The following is a 24,386-nucleotide window of genomic DNA, read 5'->3' on the forward strand; positions in this document are numbered from 1 at the left end:
CTCAAAAAAGTAAGTTGGGACAAACAAAATATTTCATTAGAAATTTTTTTTTCTGTTGTCTTTTTAAAGGACAGTGTTTTATGGTCTGTAGCTTGTGTTCCTTTTTTTCCGTAGTATCACCTGCAAGTCAACAGGGAAGATCTCCCTTAACTCTCCTATCATAGCTCTCCTGCCAGCTCTGAAGAGACATGCACTAGTTAAAGCCAAGTGAACAGTGCTGAGAGGAGCTCAGCACCCAGGAGTTACTCTGGAGCCTGAGCCAAAAAAAGCTCCTTGTAGCCAAAGCTGCAGTTTGTGAAGAGCACAAGTTAAAAGACACAGAGGGTCTGAGAAAGTATTTCAGTCTCTGAAATGACTCTCACTGATTTCAGTGGTCTTTGGACCAGAATCACATTTTTTTGTAAGAAAAAATAAAACTGAACAACAACAACAAAAAATAAAACCACCACCACCAACAACAAAAATAATAATTTCCAGAGCTCTTAGGCTGTAAAGACAGTCTGTTCACAGGGAAAAATACACTGAGAATTACTCTCAAACTGATGCTATAATTCTCAGTCCTGTATCCTGTCCTGTAGATCTTGCACTTTTGTTATGTATGTCTATTCATTTTCGTTTGTTTGTTTTGTATATTAAAATTGTAAACTCAGATGAATAGGGTGGAGGAAATAAAAAGAAAAAAAAAGGCATAAAAGGATTCTGTGAGAATGCCTTGGAAAAAAAAAACAACAAGAACAACAAAAAAACACTACTGACATAAGATAATTTTCTTTTCTTCAACAGAAAAATACAAGTGGAATGAATGTAATGAAAGAAATCAGATTTCCTAATGAAAATCCCCGTGCACAGCTCTTTGACAGAGACTGTAAATCCTGCTCATGGAGGATTGCTCCAATAATTGCAATGAGTAAGAAAGACAACACAGTCCCATTGACTGGGTGTCTCAGCTCCTGTAAGTGGTCCATCCAGGAGACAAAACAGAGGAGAGGAGAACCACCATCCTATGGCATTGCTGTAGCAAGACCAAGAGGCAGACTGGGATGAAATTAGGCTCCTGGGCTCACAGGCAGAGTGAGAAGTGCAGGTAAAGTTAGTCAGGGCCACAAAGGCTTTCTAGTGCATCAGGGTCCTTACAGGAGGAATTATCTTTGGATGTAATACAAGATAGGTAAGTCTAGGCAAAGTATTACCATTTCTGTGCTACACAGAAACATAGCATTTGCTGCGGGCAAACGTCTGTATGTCTTCTTCGAGTAACTTGAGCCATCTGTAGTCACATAAAAGAAACTACATGAGGGGAAAGTGAGGTTTTTGTTGTTGTTTTTTGTTTGTTTTTAATCCTCCTAATTGTTATTTCTAACACAGATTTATGTGCAAGACGCTTATCTGAGATTCTGAAATGACAGTCCATCAGGAGGCTCGTTGTCCATCCCTCTCCCTCTAGAATAGACACAGACATGCAAACCACATCCTGTGTCTCCACTTGCAGCTCTGAGTCCCTGGTATATTGGTGCCTGCCAAACAGCAGACAAAAGAGGAGGTGTCCCAATTGCTTGTCTGAAAGCTTACTCAGAAGGCATGAACTCGTGAACTCAACCAAGTCACTCAACTCTACTGATTTCAGCCTGTTCTCCTAATTTATCCTCTCTGAGGAATTTTGCTTCAGCTAGGGAAAAAAGAAGTAAACCCCCCCCTTTTTTTTTTTAATTTAAACAGCTGGAATCAAAGAGATGTGACATAAATTAGTTCTGAAAAATAAAGCAGGGGTAAAAATGCTACCCTTTCGCTTTGTCAGATGAAGCTGACAAGGGACAGCTATGTTAGGATGAGTCCCAGACCTGGGAAACAGTTCAATTATACATAAGTAAATTATATACGCAATTCACATCCTGGCAAAGCCATATATTAAAATGAAGTAATAGATGATAAAATGGATTCCTTAGGGTAAGACTGTATAATATTCAGAGAAAATGTAAAATACTACTTTTGAAAATCATTTTTTAAGTAGGCTTGTATATTTATGGATAGCTATTCTTCAGCCCCCTGTCTTGTAATGTATTCTACAGGCATCTCTCGCAAATTTTCAACTTTACAAAAAATGCTTGTCTCCAAGGAGTACACTGCCAGCTATCATGTTTCTTTTCATAGGCACTGTATTAATCAAAGTTCAGGCAGAAATAATTCTGCTACTTTCATTTATGCCCTTGAGAAATAAGGCTTTTGTGAGGCCCATACATTAGTCTCAGAAAAATCCCCTGCCACCTTCTCTCACCTTAGCTGTGCTTTCTTATCCTGCTTTCTTGAGCCTGTAGATGAAGGAGTCCCAACAGTTTCAGGGTCTAATCCCACCTGACTACATTGGACTGCTCAGGCTATGTCAGCCCTCTTCTTTGCCTAATAAAATGAACATCACAGGGTCTAACGTATTTGAAAGGAAGCCTTTAACTGCACTTAAGACAAAGCCTGAATGTCTATGTAATCCTAATGCAAGCAGAACTTAATTAGCATCAATTGATACTGTGTGAATCATTTAACCAAATGATGTAAACTTGAAATAGAATTTTTCAGCCATCTTCAAGTGAATCACATTTCCAGTACCATTGAGTGAATACCTGGTTTAACCACAGTAGCAACATTTTTCTTCCAAAGCTCTGGCAACACCACAGTACATAACACATGGATAAGTCCTCACAAAATCCCAGGCTAGCCTGCAGAAGTATGGTAGTTAGTTAAGCATCACATTTATCATTTTGCCACTTGCCTTTGAAACTTGAAATATGACTGGGGCTTATTTATTTTGCAACTGTGAAATGGTGAAAGTTACTATCAGGTTGCTCTGTTCAGATATTTTTAATGAAATAACATTATAATGCCTACAGAACCATTAAATTCCAAGGTTCTACTTTATAACAGTGCCAAGTATCATTAAACTTAAAAAAAAAAAAATAGTAAGGTGTCCTGGTTCCAGTTAGGACACAGTTAATTTTCCTCCTAGTAGCTGGTAGGGTGCTATGTTTTGGATTAGGATGAGAAGAGCGCTGATAACATGCTGATGTTTTAATTGTTGCAGAGCAGTGCTTACACCAAGCCAAGGACTTTTCAGCTTCTTGCTCTGTCCTGCCAGCGAGCAGGCTGGGGGTGCAGCAGGAGCTGGGAGGGGACAGACCCAGGACAGCTGACCCAAACTGGCCAAAGGGGTATTCCATACCATCTGGCGTCATGCTAAACAATATATAGGGGTGGCTGGCCGGGGTGGGGGGCCGGCTGCTCAGGGATAGGCTGAGCATCGGTCAACGGGTGGTGAGCAATTGCATTGTGCATCACTTGTTTCTTACACATTATTATTATTAATACTATTATCATTATTACTATTATTATTATTGTTATTATTATTTTCCTGTCTTAATAAACTGTCTTTATCTCAACTCACAGGCTTCACTTTCCCGTTTCTCTCCCCCATCCCAGAGAGGGAGGGGGGAGGGTGAGCGAACGGCTGTGTGGTGTTTAGCTGCCAGCCGGGTTAAACCACAACAGTCCTTTTGGCACCCAACGTGGGGCTCGAACGGTTGAGATCTCGACAGATTTGACCAGAGTGTGTTAAACTAAAATTGGTATAAGTATTGGACCTGCTTAATAGTTGCTAGTCACGATGTTGATTGCCTTAATCTCCAGTCTGCTGTGCCTGTTTTCCAAATTGAGTTTTATAGCATGTTACTTTCTGTATGTGTTCCCTGTCACGCTGTTTATCCTTTCCGGGCCCTGGTTTAAGATTGTTATGGTACTGTGCGGTGTAACAATGGCTTATGAAATGATGAGATTTCTGGTCATGACTCTAACCTGTTATTTGTACTCAGCACTGTCGTCAAATCTATACTTTGGAACCCATATCTCGGAAACTATTAGCAATTACACCTATTGCCTTTTCTCATCAGGGAGCCAACCTGTGGAGGGGACAGGGGAAGATATTTTTCCCTACCTGTTCACTCTCCCTTTCTCCTTCACCACCCTCTTATCCCCCGAGCTAGTTACGGTGGTTCTCCAAGATGTTGAATATCCTTGGGATACTCAGACCAGCATGTTCTTGTTGTTATGTCTCCTGAATGCGCTTCAGGTTTTGTCGAGGGTTAAACAACTACTTAGGAATCTCACTCGGAGATCTGTCTTGAGGCGGGATAGTTGCGAGTGGCAGGGAGTGTGGGAGGATATGGGCAGGTTTCTAGAGTCACCTCCAGTGTTTTGGCCATGTCACTGGTCACCTCCAGTGTTTTGGACATTCACCCCTGAACATAAGGAAACTGGAAATATCAGGAAGTAAATACAGAAATGGATCCTGAAAGTCCTGAACACCTACCTATTGGTCATCTTTCTAGAATAATCACCCTAAGCTGATTTTAAGTACAGTAGCAGCCAGTTTACAGGGAAACAAAATGGATGTGAGTGATAGATGAACAGAATTTCCTCTTCTTAAGAAAACCTACTTTTGTTTCAAAGACAATAAGAAGCAATAAAGCAAAACCACTTGATCTTTACCCAATTTTTAGAGTTTTTTCTTCTTTACCTTTTAAAATATATTTGCTATTTATATTGCTTATAATAAGGTCTTCACACCAGGTCCTGTCTACGTATATTGGTATGATAGCTAGCACAACAGGGTCACCTGAGTTTATAATTAGGGCTTGTAAGAGCTGTGGGAATACACCAGAATAAATATTTATAATTGATTCTATTTCAGCAATGCCCCAGAAGCAATCCCTGTGCAAAGATCATATAAACAATTGAAACATTTTCAGTGAAACTTATTAAGAAGATACCATAGGAAAAAATAACCACACACGTACCAGTTACAGCAGTATCAAGAAAAACGAGGTGTAAGCTCAAAGGCTCATTCAATCTATTAAAAGCTAAGACCTGAACTCAGGTCTCCCAAATCCTCGGTGAATGCCCTTATCATCAAGCTACTGCTGCATTGGTAAAGCTGTAGGACATTTCAGCTGATGTGTTTCTACTTTAAATAACTAATACACTCATTAGGTCTGAAAGAGTTCAGTGAAGCAATTTCTAGTTTTTATCAGGAAGAAGAAAGACTGGGCGATCTCCCTGGGTGAGTGCTCTAATGATCACTGTATTGATGGTCACTGAACCAATGTTACAAGGGCCAATTTTAGACAGACACCACTACTGAGTATCTAAGCAAGCCCAGACTAGAGTATGTTATAACTCTGTAGCCAAAGCAGATGCCTGAAAGGTCTGTAAATTATAAGTGTACTAATCAGGATAGAATTAATGCTGGTTTCCATTCAACCCCGTATAAGCATTTAAAATAGTGTAAGGAACATCAGTATGCAAGTATTTGGTAATATTGTGATAGTACAGTCAGACACAGTGTGCAAGGACTTCATGTAAGTATGTGAGAAATATGATCACCAAAATGCCAAGAGGCAGGACAGCCTGACCAATAAGACGAGGATGACTGTCAAAGCCAAAACCCAAGAAAGCCATCATAAGCAGCTGATGAAACCGCCCTTCTGGGAGAGCTCTTGTCCTGACCATTCCTACTGTGTAGCTTCAGCTCTGTGATATGTTATGCACCTAATCATTTATGATACAAGCATTAAAAAACAGTTAAAAACAGTTTTGTATATGTATTGATATGTTACATAATGTCTAAGATCTAACCACTGCCTTGAAATATGCTGTTAGTGAGAGAATTTAGCAAAATTGTGTTTTCAAGTTTAAAATTAGCATGATTTTGTCAGCTTTCCCATCAAAGTACTCACCATATCACTGATATAAATACAGTTATATACAGATACACATATATAAAAATCTTCATATATTCAGTTGCAACAAATTTAGTAGCACAGATTGTTTTTTACATCTCATTGGTTAATTGACATTTGCTTTATAAGCTCCAGTGAATGCGCTATATGACTTGGGCATTCAGTGCCTGCTCCTCTAAGCTGTAAGATCAAAATCAGCTCATCTCTTCAAGATGAAGATAGAACCCTCAGAATCTTTGAATTTGATGAGTGTTTTAGGTTTAGATGGTAAGGTTTTTGCAGTGGGGCAGCTGCAGGGGTGGCCTCTGTGAGAAGGGTCCAGAAGCTGCTCCGTAGTAGAGAAGAACCAGTTCTAGACAGCTCCAAAGAAGATCCTGCCACTGGCCAAAGCTGAGCCAACAAGCAACGCTTGTTGTGCCCCTCAGAGAGGACACTGAAGAAAAGGAAAAAATGCTGTGCAACAGCAGATAGGGGAGAAGAGTGAGAAAATGTGAGGGGAACAGCCCTGCAGACACCAAGGTCAATGAAGGAGTGGGAGGAGGTGTTTCATACGCCAGAGCAGAAGTTCCCCTGCAGCCCATGGAGAGGACCGTGGTGCAGCAAACTGGCCCCCATGCAGCCTGTGGTGTTCCACATTGGAGCAGATCTCCATGGTGGAGCAGGTGGATCTGATGTTCAGCCCATGGAGAGCCCCCACAGGAGCAGGCCCTGGGCTGGAGCTGCAGCCCATGGAGAGGAGCCCACGCAGGAGCAGGGGGTCTGGGGAGAGCTGCCGCCCGTGGGGGACACATGCTGGAGCAGTTTGCTCCTGGGGGATGGATGGACCCCGTGGTGTGGAGCCATGTGGGAGCAGTTCGTGAAGAGCTGCTGCCTGTGGGAAGCTCACACAGGATCAGTTTGGGAAGGACGGCATCCTGTGGGAGGGACCCCACGTGGAGCAGGGGCAGAGAGTGACCGTGAGGAAACAGCGGAGAGGAAGCGTTAGGGACTGACCGCAGCCCCCATTCCTCGTTCTCCTGCGCTGCTCGGGGGGTGGAGGTAGCAGAGGGTGGATGGGGGTAAGGTGGTTTTTGTTTGTTTATAGGTCTTACTGCTCTAGCCTCTAACCTGTTATTAGTAGGCAATAAATTATATTAAACTCTCTTATGCTGAATCTGCTTTGCCTATCATGGTAATTGGTGAATGATCTTCCTGTTCTTATCTCAACCCAGGAGCTTTTTCATCAGATTTTTCCCCATCCTTTCAAAGAGGGGGAGTAAGAGAGCATCATGGTGGAGCTTAGCTAGCCATCAGTGTGAAACCACTACAACAAACAGGTCACAGATAAGACCACTGAGACAGTCTGGCTTCTAGCAATTACCATGTTTTGTCACAGAAGTTTTTTTTTGTTTTTTTTTTTTTTTTATGAAGAGTGTAGGGATGAAAATGGTAATTTTAGTTCCAAGAGCAACCAAAAAAAAATATTATTTTAAATTTATTTCCGAGACTGAAGTAAAGTCAAAAGAAACGCATCCAAACAAGTGAACCTTCTCTTCGCATACTCTTTGAAAATGTGGAAATATATGTCTGCAAATGTGACCTGCATGCTGAATAAATAGTAGAAATTTGGATGCTCTTTTTAAAGGGATGCACTGGATAGCTCTCCAATACTGGATGTAAATGGCAGCAGTAAGTTTTTCAGGATAACAAGCATCACTTGCAAAACTGACCAGTTTATGACCAGCCCGCAAATGGAAGTATGAAAGCAGACAGGTTCAGAGGACTTATACTGCTGTACAGGAGCTTATGAGATTTCCTTAATGAGTCCATCAGTGAAAATGTGGTATTGCTCATGTCCAGGACCCAATTTTGGTCACTTAATATTGCAGTTTGGATGTTCAAAGGGTTAGTTGCACATTGCCAGTGAAAGACTAATCTTTATGCAGGTTGCACTTGTGTTCTCATGCACTGCACTAACACATAAAATGAACTTGCTTATTTCTGTGACTACAAAGTGAGTTACTGGAGATAAAACTCTGAATTTGGTGAGAGAGGTGCACTTCCAAACCAACACTAGGGAAACTGCCAGGGACTGATTTATTCTTCAGGATGTAACACAACTGCAGGACATGCAAACCGATGGCAAATTGCTTGTGTATTTGTCACAAGTATATTGCTGTGAGACCAAAATATGCAACTCATTTCTACTCCTAATGTAAGTGATAATTACATAGTCTAAGTTATTTTCACAATTCATCATCAGTTTAAATGACAGATCAGCTATCAACTTGCTCAGACAGCACTTCTTTAAATAAAAGCAAGTAGCATGCCACCTGCTGTTCCTCTGGAGTGTATCAAATATCAACACCCAGCAGGGAAGCTAGAGAAGTACTTCTAGCCTCCTTCAAGTAGCAATCGTATTCAGAATTCACAGTGAAAATCTGCCTCAAAATACGTGTGGATATTCAAATGAACACAACCAATAAGAAAAATAAAACTGTCTCAGCTTTGACAAAAAGGCTATAGAAAAAATAGGTGAACAAATTCAGCTCACTCCATGAATGAGGACCAAAACTGGTCTGGGCTGCCCATAATTATAAGTCTGCTCAAAATAAAATGGGACATTAAGCACTGTATGAATTCTTCACAGTGGGTAACGATAGCTATATGTTAAATATTGAATAAATAAACATCTGACTTTCAGGCTTATTTTTTAATGGAAGCGTGTTTTCCAAAGCTATTCATGAAACCTTTATGTATGTTAGATACTTAAACCTCCTGGAAGTAAGAGTACTTTGAAAGCACAGCCCTTGACAAAGTTATTATGAGTTAGACCATTGAAAGTTCCTGTAAATCTCCCTATTTGACAGACATGAAAACATTTTTTTAAGTTGTTACTTGAAGTCATATGGAAAGCTTGGTGGAACATGGCCTTGAGAAATAAAACAGCATAAGACCTGAGCCATATCCAGAGAATTAGGCCATGTCACTTTTTCTGCAAAGGGCAAAGAATTCTGTATTCCCATCCTTTCTTCTAAGCATTGCATCCTGTATTTATGAATCACGGTTGTATTTATGAACCAATCAGCTGGTATCCTACTCTTCTTTCTTCTTTGCTAAAAAGTCCTTCTTTCATCTTTTAGTCACTAACCATGAGTAGTCCTAAATGCCAACTGATGTTGTATTGACCAGACATGTTGTTATTAAGAGTCATAGCTTACAACCATGGCAAATATTTTCATGTAATTGAGAATGGCCCCTGAGCATGTAGAAAAAAAAACAGATAATGGACTGAATGAATGCTGGCAATATTACACAGTACATACAGGTAGCAACTCAGATGGAAAGCAGCAGGGGAATGTCATTTGTCTAACATCAGGAAACTGCAGACACCAGAAAGCTTCACTTTAAGATACACTTTGCCAGCCAGTCTTTATCTTCTGTTTAGTCAACTTTCAAGCTTAATGAAACCCTTTGACAGGGGTCTGTGGTAGGCCTGTTTTAAAGAGAAATCTCTCTTCTCTCTGTGTCTCTGCAGAGCATTCGGCTTTCTGGGTTGGCAGTGATCTGAGACTGTGAGCACATTAGTGATAAACGAGTAATCCTTGTTGACTTCTTGGTGTACCTGGGACTGCAGACCTTCAGATCTTACACAGTTTTCTATTATTCTTTCAGTTCATTTTAAAGTTGCAAATGCCTCCATAGTTTGCTCTGGCAATTTGAAATCTGGCAGAAGGGTGGACACTGTTTCCCTATAAATATCTCTTCTGATTTGGGAAATTCACACATTTCTGAATATATCTTTTTTTTCTCTTCTTTTTTTTCTGCGATTTATCCCAGGATATTCGAAGAGTTGGCTGATGTCATCCTGAGAACTCAATTATTTTTCAATGGTCTTGGGATTCTGGAGAGGTCCCAGTTGACTGAAAGTTAGAAAATGTTGTCCCAAATTCCCCAAGAAGGGTAAGAATTGGCAATTACAGGCCTGACAGTCTCAGTTTAGTACCTGGTAAAATTATGGAGAAGATTATTCTGGGAGTTATCGAAAACCACTTGTCATTGGCCATAGCCAACACAGGCTCACAAGGGGAAAGTCATGTTTTACTAACTTAATTTCATTTTATGACAAGATTACCCACCTTGTTGATAAAGGGAAGACAGTTGATGTAATCATTTTGGATTTCAGTGAAACTTTCTTAACTGTTTCTCTCAGTGTCCTTAGAATAAATCATAGAATGATAGAGTGGTTTGGGTTGGAAGAGACCTTAAAGAACATATAATTCCATCTACCCTGCCATGGGCAGAGACACCTCCCACTAGACCAGGTTAACAAAACTCCATCCAGCCTGGCCTTGAACACTTCCAGGGATGGCGCATCCATGGCTTCTCTGGGCAACCTGTGCCAGTGCCTCAGCACCATCATAGTAAAAAATTTCTTCCTTACATCTAATCTAAATCTACCCTCTGTTATTTTAAAGCCATTACTACTTGTCCTATCCCTAGACTCCCCAATAAAATGTCCCTCCCCAGCTTTCCTGTGGGCTTCCTTTAAGGCAGTGCTTAAAGACTGACCAGCACTGATGGGCGCCAATAAGGTTACATCAAAAGGTTACGTCAACCTCATAAAGCAAATAAAATAAATAAATAAATTAATTAAAAGCTTTCTTATTCAAAGTCTGCATATAGGCTGACACTGCATTTATCTAAGAAGTCCTTCATGCCTTCTGAATCCTTAAAACAGATGGAGTAAGAAATGTTTTATTTCAGCTTAAGAACAAGCTGGGAGTTCTGTTTTGCAAGTAACAATTTTTCATGCAGCAAAGTGAAGAACCTACCAGGGAGCTGAAAATGTCTTCTCTGTTTCTCCCTTGTTTTCCCAAAGACAGAAAAGTCTGTCCATTCCTCTAACTTCTAGTTAAGTTATGACCACAAAGGTAGGGAGCAACAGGCAGGAACTGCTAAGATACTTTGGGGATGCACCTGTATTCCATCTCTTTCACCCCTGCAGCATTCCTGTCTGCAATGTTTGTTCAGCTTATAACCAGATAAAGATGAAGGATGTCACCTGATTTAACACAGTAACTGTCACCATTGTGGGCATGAAATCATGGGGACTCAGGACAGTACTGGTGTGGGGAATAGCCCCCAGTGTTTTGCTGAGCTTCCAGGCTCTCATGGAGCTATAATCCTTCCTCCACAGGCTCTACCTGACCAAGATGGTTTAAAGTTAGCTTGGCTATGGCCTTGTAAGCTACCATCACTGTGCTGTAAACATCCTCAGAAGACTGACTCTTCTTTCCAGCATATGCTCTGTCTCTCCCTCTGAAGTCCGCTGAAGGCAATAAAAAAAGAAACAAACAAAAAGTCTGATATTGTCCCTTTTTCTACTTAATTGTCATGAATCTCTGCCTGATTTTCTACTTCCAGCTGAGCCAATCTTCCAGAAAATGTGCTGCCAGATATGCAGAAACTTCAAAATTAATGAGGCAGGCTGGTAATAAGTACATTTCCAGCCACCCCCAACTCATTAGCATGATGCAGTACCCTTCTAACTATTGACTTGTAAGTTGTCTACAGTTTGTCTTATATCCTCACTATATGCCTATTCCTCTCAGTTTTCCTGACTTCAGTGTCAATTTTTTTTTTTCATTCCTGACTACTCCAGACCTATTCTTTTGTTCCTTTGGACACTCATTTTTATTTTTCATCTAGTGTACTGCTGTATCTTCGTAAGGTCTGGTATCTCTGGTCTAAATTACTGAACCAGAGCTTTTCACATCTATTAGCAAGAAGTGTTATTTTTAGTGCTAGGGGTAGAAGCACTGTATTTCAGAGACCAGTTTGGACCTGAGCTTCCTACTCAGTTGACAATTCCAGGCTCCATTGGTGTGGTGCAACCCAAGGGATGAGGTTGTGATTACACACTGCAAAAATATGATCAAGGCAATGAGCAGCTGCAGTGAATGGCTGAAATCTAGGAAAGGAGATTTTATTGTACTGCTAATCTTCAACATATTCTGAAAATTAGAATACAGGGGACTTAGCAGCAGGTGAATAGTGAGCCAGAGATTTATTTATTTATTTCTAATTTGATCAAAAGATTATTTTTTTCTGAAGTAAAGATCTCTGGAAGGCAAATACGCATGAGGAACTGCTGAGTATGGGTCGCTTAGGGGAAAAACAAAACAAAACAAAACAAAACAAAAACAACAAAAAACTGTTGGCAGGGGATTTTCATTCTACTCCATAGTGGCTGAGTTTCAGACTGATTACTGAACTGAATTTGAAGAATGACCTTGGAATTGATTGGTAAGGGAAGGAACAGATGTCTTAGGGCAGCAACAACTGTTTGAGCTGTTAGAAAACATATAATCCTATTTACATACAAAGACTAGTTCTATACATTTTGGAATATTAAGAAGGAAATATAAGTCAAGAAATAACATGCAGAAAAGGGCAGAGGATAAAATAGAAAGAGAAAGGAGCATGTGAGGAGACAGTATGCACATGAAGACACTTGTTTCATAGGAAAGCTATGAAATAGATACACATCTAGGTTTGCACTGGCTGAAGAAAGGAAACATGTAAATCTCCTGAGGAGTGATGCAGAGACCAACCACTGAGTTGTTTCATTATCTATGGCAATCACTCGTCATTGTTGTTTGTTTGTTTGTTTGTTTTTTCCTCTTTATTTCTTCCCATAGCAGGTGTCTAATCATATGCCAACTGTGATGAAAAAAAAAAAAAAAAAAAAAAAGATTGGATGGTGGGTGTTTCAGTGTGGAAGACAATGCTATAAAGACAAAGCTAAAGTTTCATTTCCCAGCTAACTGCTAAAAAATATAAATGCTTTTACCCTGATATTCATGACAGATCCTTGTCTTAATTGTATTAGAATTCTTACCCCATTATGTGCCTCTATTGTTTCACTGAATTATGGAGAAACATGAAAGTCTCAAGTTCTCTGTTGTAGTCTGTTCTTCTGTACTGTGAAAGGCAGAGTCAATTTGAAAGCTGCATCTTTCCTACCTACAACTTAAAATGAATGATGATAGTGGGACTACTTTTAGTGAAATGGAAAGAAGTAACCTTTGTAAGAAACAATTTTATTATTATTTTTTTAATTATGAGTTATTATGCATCAAGAGCTCATCCAAATTCATATAACTTCAGAGTAAAGTCATGTGACCTGATTTTTACTTTTACCCGTAGAAAAGAGTTTTTTTTTTCTTACCTACAAAAAGTTGCTGTTATGGTTTAGGACAGAGTTAAATTTTTTTTGCTATGGCTCAAAAAATGCTCCGTTTGTGATTTTGGATTTTAGATGAAACTAGTCATGATAACACACCGATAATTTTAGTTGTTGCAAAGCAGAGCTTACAATTGCAGAGTGTGCAGAAGCTGCTGGCTCAGCATCTGTTGGTCCTGACAGGCCAAGAGAAGCGCTCTGTGTGCTGCTGAATGCCTCTCCAGCAGCATCTCCATTTGTCTTGTGGGGAGAGTCAGGCCCCTGCTGCGGGGGTCTCAGTCCTGGCAAAGTCTCGAGGTGTCTTCCTTTGCTGCCTCCCTCCTGACAGGTCCTTGGTAGGAGGATCTCTTTGCTCCTCCTCCTGTGCCAAGTCCCTCAGAGACATGTCTTTGCGGCACAGAGCTGCCCGGCCTACGTGGGCTGTGGCTGTCCCAGACTTCAGTTCTGCCCCAGGGAAACCCCCAGGGCACGAGAACCTGGGCCTGGGCTGTGGGCGCTCAGGGCCAGGCCTCGTGCCCTGCTGCCGTGCCCCGCCGCCTGGCACTCTTGTTGCTTTGTCGGCCCTCTCCCTCCCTCCCTGTCCCGCACCTGGCAGAACTCCTGCATGCTCAGCAGCCCTTCATTGGGCTGGGAGTGGGCCTTCACCTCCTGCTCCTTGGGCATCTCTCTGTCCTCTCACAGAGACAAAGAAAAAGGCACCCAGGGCAGCTGCTGCCTCCTGACGGCACTGCGCTCCTGGGAGTGGGCACCATGGGGGCTCGGGCCCCACAAGGCACACCGCCACTGTGGGGATGCCCCCCCGTCACAGTGGCCTTGCGGCCAGATGCCGCCCCTGTCACAGAGCCCTGGTGCTCGCCATGGAGCTACCTTACTCCCGGCAGCCTTCCATTGAGACACTGGCTCACAGCAAGGTGGGGGTCAGGAGGCACCTCCGGGCTCCTCTAGTCCAGGCCCGCTCAGTCATCTTGGTAGCCCTCTGCCGGACATTTCCCAGTACAAGACTGTAGCGAGTCCCGAGTAGGGCTACTGATATGAGGAGGGGACTGGAGCCACCTGTCGTACGAGGACAGACTAAGAGAGCTGGGCCTGTTTAGCCTGGACAAGAGAAGACTGAGGGGAGGAAGACCTCATCAATGTGTATAACTGTCTGAGGGGAGGGTGTCAAGCGGATGGAACCCGTCTCTTTTCAGTTGTGCCCAGTGACAGGACGAGAGGCAACAGGCACAAACAGAAGCACAGGAGGTTCCTGCTCAATACGAGGAGGCATTTCTTTACTGTGAGGGTGACAGAGCACTGGAACAGGTTGCCCAGAGAGGTTATGGAGTCTCCTTCTCTGGAGATACTCAGAAGCCGCCTGGATGCCATCCTGTGCAATGTGCTCTAGGTGATCCTGCCCGGCAGGGGGTTGCACTAGATGATCTTCAGAGGTCCCTTCCACCCTCGGCCATTCTGTGATTCCGTGATTGAGCACACCCTCACCAAGTTTTCTGGTGACACCAAGCTGTGTGGTGCAGTCAAGCATGCTGGAGGGAAGGGATGCCATGCAGAGACCCTTACAAGCTTCACGGGTTGGCCTGTGAAAAACTCATGAACTTCAAAAAGGCCAAGTGCAAGGTCCGTCATCTGCTCTGGGGCAATCCGAAGCACACATACAGTCTGGGCAGAGAATGGATTGAGAGCAGCCCTGAGGAGAAGGACTTGAGGGTGCGGGTGGACAAGAAGCTTGACACGAGCTGGCAATGTGCTTTTCAGCCCAGAAAGCCAACCGCATGTTGGTCTACCTTAAAAGCAGTGTGGCCAGCAGGGCGTGGGAGGAGCCACCAGCGTCCCCTGCTGTGCAGACACTCAGCACGAGATCGTCTGGGCACAGAGCTGCCTGGCCCAACCAGGCCGCAGCTGTCCCACGCCTCAGCTCTGCCGCAGGGAAACCCCTGGGGCAGGGAAACCTGGGCCTGGGGCGTGGGCGCTCAGGGCCAGGCCTCGTGCCCTGCTGCCGTGCCCCACCGCCTGGCACTCTCAGCGCCGTGCCAGCCCTCTTCCTCCCTCCCTGTCCCGCGGCACTCCTACACACTTGGCAGCCCTTTGTCAGGCTGGGAGCGGGCCTTTCCCTCCTGCTCCTTGGGCATCTCTCTGTCCTCTCATGGAGACAAAGATACAGGCACCCAGGGCAGCTGCTGCCTCCTGACGGCGCTGCGCTCCTGGGAGTGGGCACCACGGGGGCTCGGGCCCCACAAGGCACACCGCTACCATGGGGACACCCCCCCCCCCATCACAGTGGCCTTGCGGCCCTGCGCCACCCAGTGTCAGTACCCATATGCATCCCAGTTGATGTTGACCAGGCCTTGCAATATCGATGGTATTCCCTGGGCATTTGTGGAGGAGTCAGGCACGGCAGCAGGCAAGGGAGAAGGTGACTTAGCATTTCTGGGTGCTGATGCGGGCAGAGGCTCCTTGTCCCCCTCACTAGCAGGACCTGCGGCCTACTCAGAAGCTGCTGGCTCAGCATCGGTTGGCTCTGAGAGGGCAAACGATGTGCTCTGTGTGCTGCTGACTGTCTCTCTGGCAGCATCTCCACTTGTGTGGCGAGCCAGTGCCTTGCTGGCAGGCTGCGTCTGGGTCGTGGCGAAGTCTCAAGGTGTCTTCCTTTGGCTGCCGCCTTCCTGACAGGTGCTTGTCAGCAGCATCTCTTTGCTCCTCCTCCTGAGCCAAGTCCCTCTGTGCATCCCTTGACGGTCCTGCAGAGGTGCTCTCCAGCTCCTCCAGAGGCTCTGGCTCACTGTTCAGGACTGCCAGATACTGTGCCACATCCCCAGGGTGTGGGGTCTCGCCCTGAGGGTGGCAGGTAATGCCGTCTGCCTGCACTGCTGGGCCCAGTGCTGCTGTCAGGGAACATGGCTTGAAGGTCCCACCAGCAGCTCTTGCGCCCTCCTGAGCGTGGGCATCTGTTTCTGTCTGTACTGCTGGCGTCTTTTCAGTCTTGGTGGCCGGCACCTGGGCTGTCCGTGCAGGTGTTTCCAGACTGCTGGGTGGGAGGTGGTGCCCTCAGCAGCATGCTAAGTCTTGGGCTCGTGACTGCAGCATGGTTCAGGGGTAGCCCGTTGCATCGCTCGGGTCTGGCCTGCAGCAGTGCCAGAATAGATGCGAGGACTTGCAGGGCTGTCCCCCAGCTCTCAGCACTTGCTGCCATTTGATGGTTACTCAGGTTTCCCTGAGGACGTGGGACGACCCTGGGGAGTCTGACGACCGTGGTATTCATGGCGCGTGCTCTGCATGGCACAGAAAACCTGGAGCCTGCTGCCTGCAGAGTGGGCAGCCGAGGGACATTTGCAGCTCCCACTGAATGCCGAGGTGGGTCACCTCTGCAGGGAGAAGGAGGTGTGGGACGGTGGCAGCTGCGCTGCCACCAGCGTTCCCTGCGGTGCCGGCACACCGGCCGCAATTCAGCAGCAGGTCCTTGCGGCACAGAGCTGCCTGGCCCGCACGGGACACAGCCATCCCAGGCCACAAATGTCCCCAGCTGGGGGAAATCTGCAGCTGCCAATGAATGCCGGATGCAGCTGCCAGTGTCGCTGCCTGCCTTGGGAGAGGCGGCAAGGCTGGCAGAGGGTCTCTTCCTTCACTGATGGCACTGCTGCGGGGCAGTGCCTGCCTCAGCTCCGTCCTGTCTGTCTGCAAGGGAAGACAAGGAGAAACGTCACGTTACCGTGGTCCTTTCCCACCTGCCCACCTCCAGCACCTGCCCACCCGCCCCCTCCAGCACGTGCCGCCTGCTTCCCAGCAGCTCGTAGGGCTCAGGAAGGCATCTGGCCCCATCTCCCTTGGGCTCCCTACCTGTGTGCACTGGTTCCCAGGGGCCTGCAACCTCTCTGGGCAGGGGAGCAGTGGCAGCCTGACCCCATGGATGGACAAGGATGGGCTCGGGCTGCATGGCGGTCCTGGCTGCAGCAGGTTGGGTAGCCTCTGCAGGGAGAAGGAGGTGTGGGATGGCGGCGACTGCACGGCCACCAGCGTCCCCTGAGGTGCAAGCACACCTGGCCCCGCCTCAGCACCAGGTCCTTGTGGGACAGAGCTGCCTGGCCCAAGTGGACTGCAGCCGTCCCAGGCCTCAGCTCTTCCCCAGGGAAACCCCCAGGGCAGGAGGACCCGGGCCTGGGCCACGGGCACTCAGGGCCAGGCCTCATGCCCTGCTGCTGTGCCCCACCGCCTGGCGCTCTTGGTTCCATGCCAGCTGTTACACACTCGGCAGCCCTTCATCGGGCTGAGAGTGGCCCTTCGCCTCCTGTTCCTTGGGCATCTCTCTGTCCTCTCATGGAGACAAAGACACAGGCACCCAGGGCAGCTGCTGCCTCCTGACAGCGCTGCACTCCTGGGAGTGGGCACCATGGGGGCTCGGGTACCGCAAGGCCCATCGGCGCAGTGTCAATCGTATACTGGTCTACCTTAAAAGCAGCATGGCCAGCAGGTCACTGGAAGGGATTGCCCCCCTCTGCTCTGCTCTCTTCAGACCCCACCTGGAGCACTGTGTTCATCTCTCGAGCCCTCAGCACAAGAAGGAGATGAAGGGATTAACTCCTGTGGCAAAATGACTACACGGACACCAGGGTTCTTTTAGGATCACTAACTGCTACCACTTTATTGATGACAATAACTTCAACTACTTTATTTATGGCATAACTTCAACCCCACTATTGAGGACATAACTTCAACTAACTTTAGTGAGGACAGGCTCCCTTCTTATACCATTAACTCTACAGCAGTACTTTTCCACGAACTATTCATTTGTCAACAACTCTGCCCGGCAACACCAAATACCCAGCAACTTCCATTTCTTAATGACTGGAGAACAAGTTGTCCGAGTCAGCAAGAGGTCTCCTGAATCACTATTCTTTGTTCCTTCTAAACTCTTTACATTCCTCATGGCCTCATCATTAAGAGCCTGATGTTATCTCCAACCATGGGGCTTGTCGACCCCCATGGCCACACTCCTACAAACTCCCACTACACCAGGTTGCTCAATGCCCCATCCAACCTGGCCTTGAACACTTCCAGGCATGGGGCATCCACTGCTTCTGTGGGCAACCTGTGCCAGTGCGTCATCACCCTCTGGGTAAAGAATTGCTTCCTTAGATCTAATCTAAATCTCCCCTCTTTAATTTAAAACCTTTACTCCTTGTCTTATTACTGCACTCCCTGACAAAGAGTCCCTCTTTATTGTTTTTATAGCCTCCCTGTAGGTACTGGAAAGCTTCTATAAGGTCTTCCCGGAGTCTTCTCTTCTCCAGGCTGAACAACCTCAACTCCCTTAGTCTCTCTTCATATGAGACATGCTCCAGCCCCTTGACCATCCTCATGGTCCTCCTCTGGACTCACTCTAATTTATCCATATCCCTCCTGTGCTTGGGGCCCCAGAGCTGAGTGCAGTACTCCAGTACTCCAGTGCAGTCTGACAAGAGCAGAGGAGAGGGGGACAATCCCCTCTCTTGCCTTGTCTATGTCATTAATAAAGATAGCAAACGTTACTGGTCCCATTGCAGACCTCTGAGAGACACCGCTGATCTCCACATGGACATTTGAGCCATTGACTGCAACTCTCTGGGTATCGCCACCCAGACATTTCCTTATCCACCAAATAGTCCATCCATCAATTCCATCTCTCTACAAATTAGAGACTATTTAGAGATACTGAAAACTAGAAAAAGAGGATGGTTGTGAGCCTTATGCACTCAGTTAACTTCATCATCTGAAAGTCTGAGTATTGATGATGGATTTTGTCCTTATGAAGGAATTCCTCACACCTCCTTTCCTTATGAAGGAGGTAATATGTGAAGAGGAAGGAGGTCATAGGAATTGAAGGGAATAGGATAAATTGTAGTGTGCATAGCTCTCAAAATTACTATTGTATCAGCTATTTGAATCCTCGTAGTCTTAGCATCATGAAGAATTGATATATTTGCCAGTTGTGTTTTGTTGTTGTTGTTTGCTTTTTTTTTCTTTTCCTGCTGTTTGTTGCATCTTCCCTTCCCTTGCTGACGCACAGCATTCAAATCTGCAATTGTATATCTTTGGATTCACAGCAATTCCTCAATACATATAATTCAGAACCGTTTATTCCTTGCATTTTATTTCATTGATACCTTCCACCCATCCCATCACCTTAACATTACTGAATTAACATTCCTGGTCTTAACTGTTTTGCAAAATTAAACCCTCTGTTCATAAATCATGTGCAACCTACAGGACAGAATTATTCAAAGTCCTCTGTGTTTGCTTTATTGCCCAAGACAGAACAGCTGAGGACTCTGAGCTGAAAATCCCTAAAGTATTCCTAAAATAAACACCCGATTTAGCTGCCCTTTTCAAGTGCTCATGCCCTCATTGGTCTTAAATATCTGGAATGTATTTGTGGTTGAAGTGTGTCTCCTAATACTGCAGCTAAACCAGGATGAGATCTTCAGATTAAAAAAAAATAAAAAATCTTTCTCACTGATTTTAGTGATGTAAGTTTGAGTGACACCAGCAGATATAGCATGCTATATTGTTACTATAAATGAAACATGAACAGAGTTTTGTTTTGCTTAGTTGTTTTCAGGGTATCTCCAAACATTTCACAGAGCAAAAAGGGAAATGATTATTTAATAATTACTTTAATATTTACCATGGATAGAAGGCAAATTCATCTGCCTTTTTGATTTTTAACAGCATCTTGTGCTCTGTTTCTGACATTACCAGTTTTTGCACCAAAAGTAGAACAATTGTAATTAGTTGAAATGTCACATTTGATCAACAAAAGCAAATCTCTAGTTTCATGTAGTTCCGTGTTACCATTGGTCACATGCTCAGTTCCTAGACTTGAATGCTTCTGAGGATAGACTGTATCCAGATTGGGCTATATCTTAATTATATCTTACTTTTTTATTTTGGCTGTTATACATACAATAAGTAATACAAAGATAGAGATTACATACAGCCACCAATTTACCTAGTATTCAGGCATAGCAAAAACTTATTTAAAAGTTTCCTTTTTGTCCTTTTGGGCTTTGCAGTACTCACTCTCCGTTGGAGTAGAGAGTAGATACCACTGCCGTTTAGCTGGTTAGCCTGTAGATCTATAAGCAAGAACCTGCCCTAATCTGGACCTGTAAAAAAAAAAAAAAAAAAAAAAAAAGCGCTGTGATTTTTTGTGTTTATATAAACATAGTTATATTTACACTTACATGTGAATGGTTTATATTTTTATTTATATTTGTATTTGCTTGTTGGCATTACCTCAAACCCTATAAAGGAATACAGGCTCATAGATTCATCATATCTGTTTTCTCAACACAAAACAAGAGCTCCTAACCAAAACAGTTTTAAAGTGATATAACAGCAAAATACATGCAACCAGATGAAGAAGAGAAACAATTTGCCCCTAGTCAAAATGAAGGTCTCTCACAGAGGTGGACTTTGCCTCTAGGGCTGTTGATCTATGCAACTGCAATGGTTCCCAATTTTCCTAAACCTTTTACAGTTCCTCTAGACAGCATGTTGTACATGTTACCGAAAAAGGAAATGTGTAGATAACCTTGGAAATGTAAATTCAAGAGGCAAGGTGTAGTAGTTGCCTCATAGAGCCCATCCATTTCTAAATGATTACTCTGACAGCTGAACAAGTGCACAAGGACAATTATTTTTCTTTCTTTTTTTTTTTTTTTTCTGTTAACTAGAAAGCTGCTGTGCGTGGACTCATCTCTGCTAGTACTTATAGCATTAACAAAATGTGTTCTCCTGCTTGATTTTCACATATATAGCTACTAACTGTAACGACTGTGCTGCTATGAAAGTGTATCAAACAGCTCCTAGTTTTTTCACTCTGAACCAAGTACCTTTTTTACCCCACTCTGACTTAATAAGAAAATTGGAAAATGTTTAAGTAAGTGATGTTAATAGAGCCCCACTTGGTACTCATATCATATATTAACATATCAAACATAGTTTAACAGTCAAAATATCTCCTGTCTGGCAGTCAGGAAATTATGCTATAATATTAATGTACATGCCCTTATTAAATTTTACCTCTATAATAGACAATCTGTTATAATGAACAGTAATATAAAGAACAGTAATACTGGTATAAAGAACAGTAATATATCACAGATATTACAACTCAGAACTGCAAAGATAAAATTTCAAATATACATGCTTATACAGCTACTATCTGAATATCTTTATTTTGAATAAGTTTGCTAGATAGTTTTATTTGTCCAGCAAATAAACCAATAAATAAATAAAAATATAAATAAATAAAAATATAAACTCAATGAAAAGCTACATGCTGGGGTAACAGACATCATGGAGAGGGGGAGGAGGAGGAGGAAGAAGAAGTGATAAAAGCACGATCAGTGTAAAAGAGTGTAGGATCACATGAAATCTGGGGGCAATCCCACCTCCCCTCTGCCCACAGCCATCTCTCCCCACTGCCATCTCATACTTATTTGCCTCCGGTGAAGCAGATCCATTCATTGACTTGATTGAAATTTAACCCTGGTGGGAAAATATGCTTTCAGCCAACTCATGCAATGCACTACTTATCTGCATGGATGTTTTAACAACCCCAAGGAAACGAGCAAGAGGACACAGCCAAGGGAGTGATGTGCTGGGGAAGAAGAGAAGCTGCCCATGCACAGCATCACAGAATCCATCAACTTAAGCTGGTTGTGAAACTCCACTGTAAAGAGATCCAGTAAGTTTTAGAAAAATCCTCAACAAAAGAGGTGGAAATATATATATTTTTTTCCACAAGTTTAAAGTAGCTTAAAATAGTATGTGTGTCTTCTAAGAACAATGCCCACATTTCCCAGAATTCATTTTTTTTCAATTTTAATTTCAAAGAAAAATAGTTATTTAATTTGGATTGAGAGTGACCTTAGAAACCCAACTCTGATAAGCCTTGCCATTTCTGGATCTCCTGCATTCCCCTAGTTTTATTAAAATGAGATACAGACATTACAGTTTAGTATCTGTAATGATGGTGCCATCTGCATGACATATCTCTCTGGAGCCCTAACATCTGGGAGTGGTTTTCAGCCAAGTTGTATGTTCTTTTAGCCAGCAGTGCTGCCAGAAAGCTGCACAGTTTGGAAGCAAAGCTTCCCAACATATATTCTCATAGAGTTATCCAGTAATTTGAGCAAACAGAATTCAACTGTTCTGAAACAGAGGGAGAAAAAGAAGTAGTGTGAACGTACAAATAAAACTGACATATGGCCTGAGCAGATTCTAATGAACTTCCACACTTGAAGTTTAATTTTTATTGCTCTGAAGAAATCCAAATGAATTTGACACTTGCTTATGGGAAACAAATAAATAAAAAAAAAACAAATCCATTCAAATACTGAGATCAGTGAAGGAGTCCAACAGGAAAATGGGGAATAAGTAAGTTTTGCCAGCTTGTGTTGACCTTCTCGTCTACCAACACCCTCAAGTCCTTCTCCTCAGGGCTGCTTTCAATCCATTCTCTGCCCAGCCTGTACGTGTGCTTAGGATTGCTCTGGAGCAGATGCAGGACCTTTCACTTGGCCTTGTTGAAACTCATGAGGTTCGCACAGGCCCACCTCTCATTCATATACATATAGATTAAACAGAGGATGAAGAACCTGAATGTACTGATGAGCTTTACTCAAGATCTATAGGAAAACTGTTTTACTGAAGTCAATAAGTAAGGCAAGATTTAACTAAAATATTTAGTTTAGATAATGCTGGATGGAACAGCAATGTTCAGCTTCAGTAGAGGAGCAAGAACAACCACATTACATATCATGTCCCTTGGTATAAGATTTAACAGTATTTTGGTATGATAATATATCTGTTTAATTATAGCTTTAGCAGTTACCAGTCATCCTATAAGTAATAAATAATAATTAACAGTGGAAGTATTTTCCAGCCTTCAGAATATCTTCTTGTACAATATTAGCTTTCTTTGGACTACAGAGGAAGCAGTGTGCTCTGCCTTCATCTGTCCACCTATGAGGCAGAAGCAAGATGTTAGTAACTTCCATCACTTACGGAACAAACTCAGTTTTATTAGTAGTTCCCTTGTTAGGACATTGCAATGTCACTTGTAGATGTAAGAAACAACCAGTGCAACCAGTGTGCAAAATTGTCCTCTGAGGCTGTATTGTTTATTTGGGAAATATTTGACACATATTCACCTCTACCCAGGTCCAGGGCCACTGTCACCTTCTCTACTCTCATCCATCCCTGCTGCTAGAAGACATCAAAGTACCAACCTGCTTGCCTTGACTTTGGTTGACCTTGCAGAAAACCAGCATGTCAGGTAGCACCCATGAATGTGGAGTCAGCTGCATTATGCCCTTTCTGATATGGGAAACAGTGACCTGCAGTATCCTGCAGCTGGAACAGTAACCTGCAACTGTGTCCTGGTTTTGGTTTTGTTCAGCTTCTTCACAGATGCTGCTATGATGCCATGTTTTGGATTTAGGAGAAAAATAATGCTGATAGCACATTGATGTTTTAGTTGTTGCAGAGCAGTGCTTACACTAAGTCAAGGACTTTTCAGCTTCTCACACCACCCTGCCAGGTACTCACCTACACCACCTACCCAGTGGCAGGCTGAGGCTGCACAAGAAGCAGTGAGGGGACAGAACCAGGACAACTTACCCAGACTGGACAACGGGATATTTCATATCATATGACATCATGCTGAGCAATTAATATGGGAGCAGTTAGCCAAAGACATGGCTGCTGCTTAGGGACTGGCTGAGCATCAGTCAGCAAGTGGCAAGAAATAGCATTGTGCATCACTTCTTTTGTATATTATTATTATTGTTATTGTTGTTATTGTTGTTTTGTTGTTGTTGTTGTTGTTATTATTATTATTATTAATAATAATAATTTTCCCTTCCTTTTCTGTCTTATTAAACTGTCTTTATCTCAAGCCATGAGTTTTACCTTTTCCTAATTCTCTCCCCCATCCCACTGGGGGCAGTGAGTGAACAGCTGAGTGGTGTGGAGCTGCCTGATGGCTTAAAGCACAACCTGGACTCCTGGAAGCCTCCTTCTGAGCTCCAGCAGTTTGACATGTCCCTGTTCTTCTGTCACAGTTTCCTCTTCACCTTTGTTTTTCTTTGGTCAATTTAAGCCTCTCAAAGTAGAAAATACCTCTTCCTGTATGTCTGTACACTCCGCAGCATACCAGGCCTGATGAGAGTCAGAGCCTCTACATCATTGCAAGTCTAGATGAAAACACCCTGTTTCTCATTTTAATTATTTCTTTCTTTTACTCCCTGAAAGCAAACAAACAAGAGCAGTGCCACCATGAACAACTGGTGTTCATGAACGATGAACATAGTTACAGTCAGAGTGCATTGAGTCATACT

At 43.6% G+C, this 24,386-nt stretch overlaps 1 long non-coding RNA gene across 1 annotated transcript in view; it reads right to left on the reverse strand.

Annotated features, from left to right (window-relative positions):
• Positions 1 to 24,386, reverse strand: part of LOC308199437 — a 282,512-nt gene that overhangs the window by 134,926 nt on the left and 123,200 nt on the right. The gene's annotated exons all lie outside the window — the stretch shown is intronic.

Source organism: Anser brachyrhynchus (assembly GCF_964034855.1).
Source record: "Anser brachyrhynchus genome assembly, chromosome: 8".
Lineage (NCBI taxonomy): Eukaryota > Metazoa > Chordata > Aves > Anseriformes > Anatidae > Anser > Anser brachyrhynchus.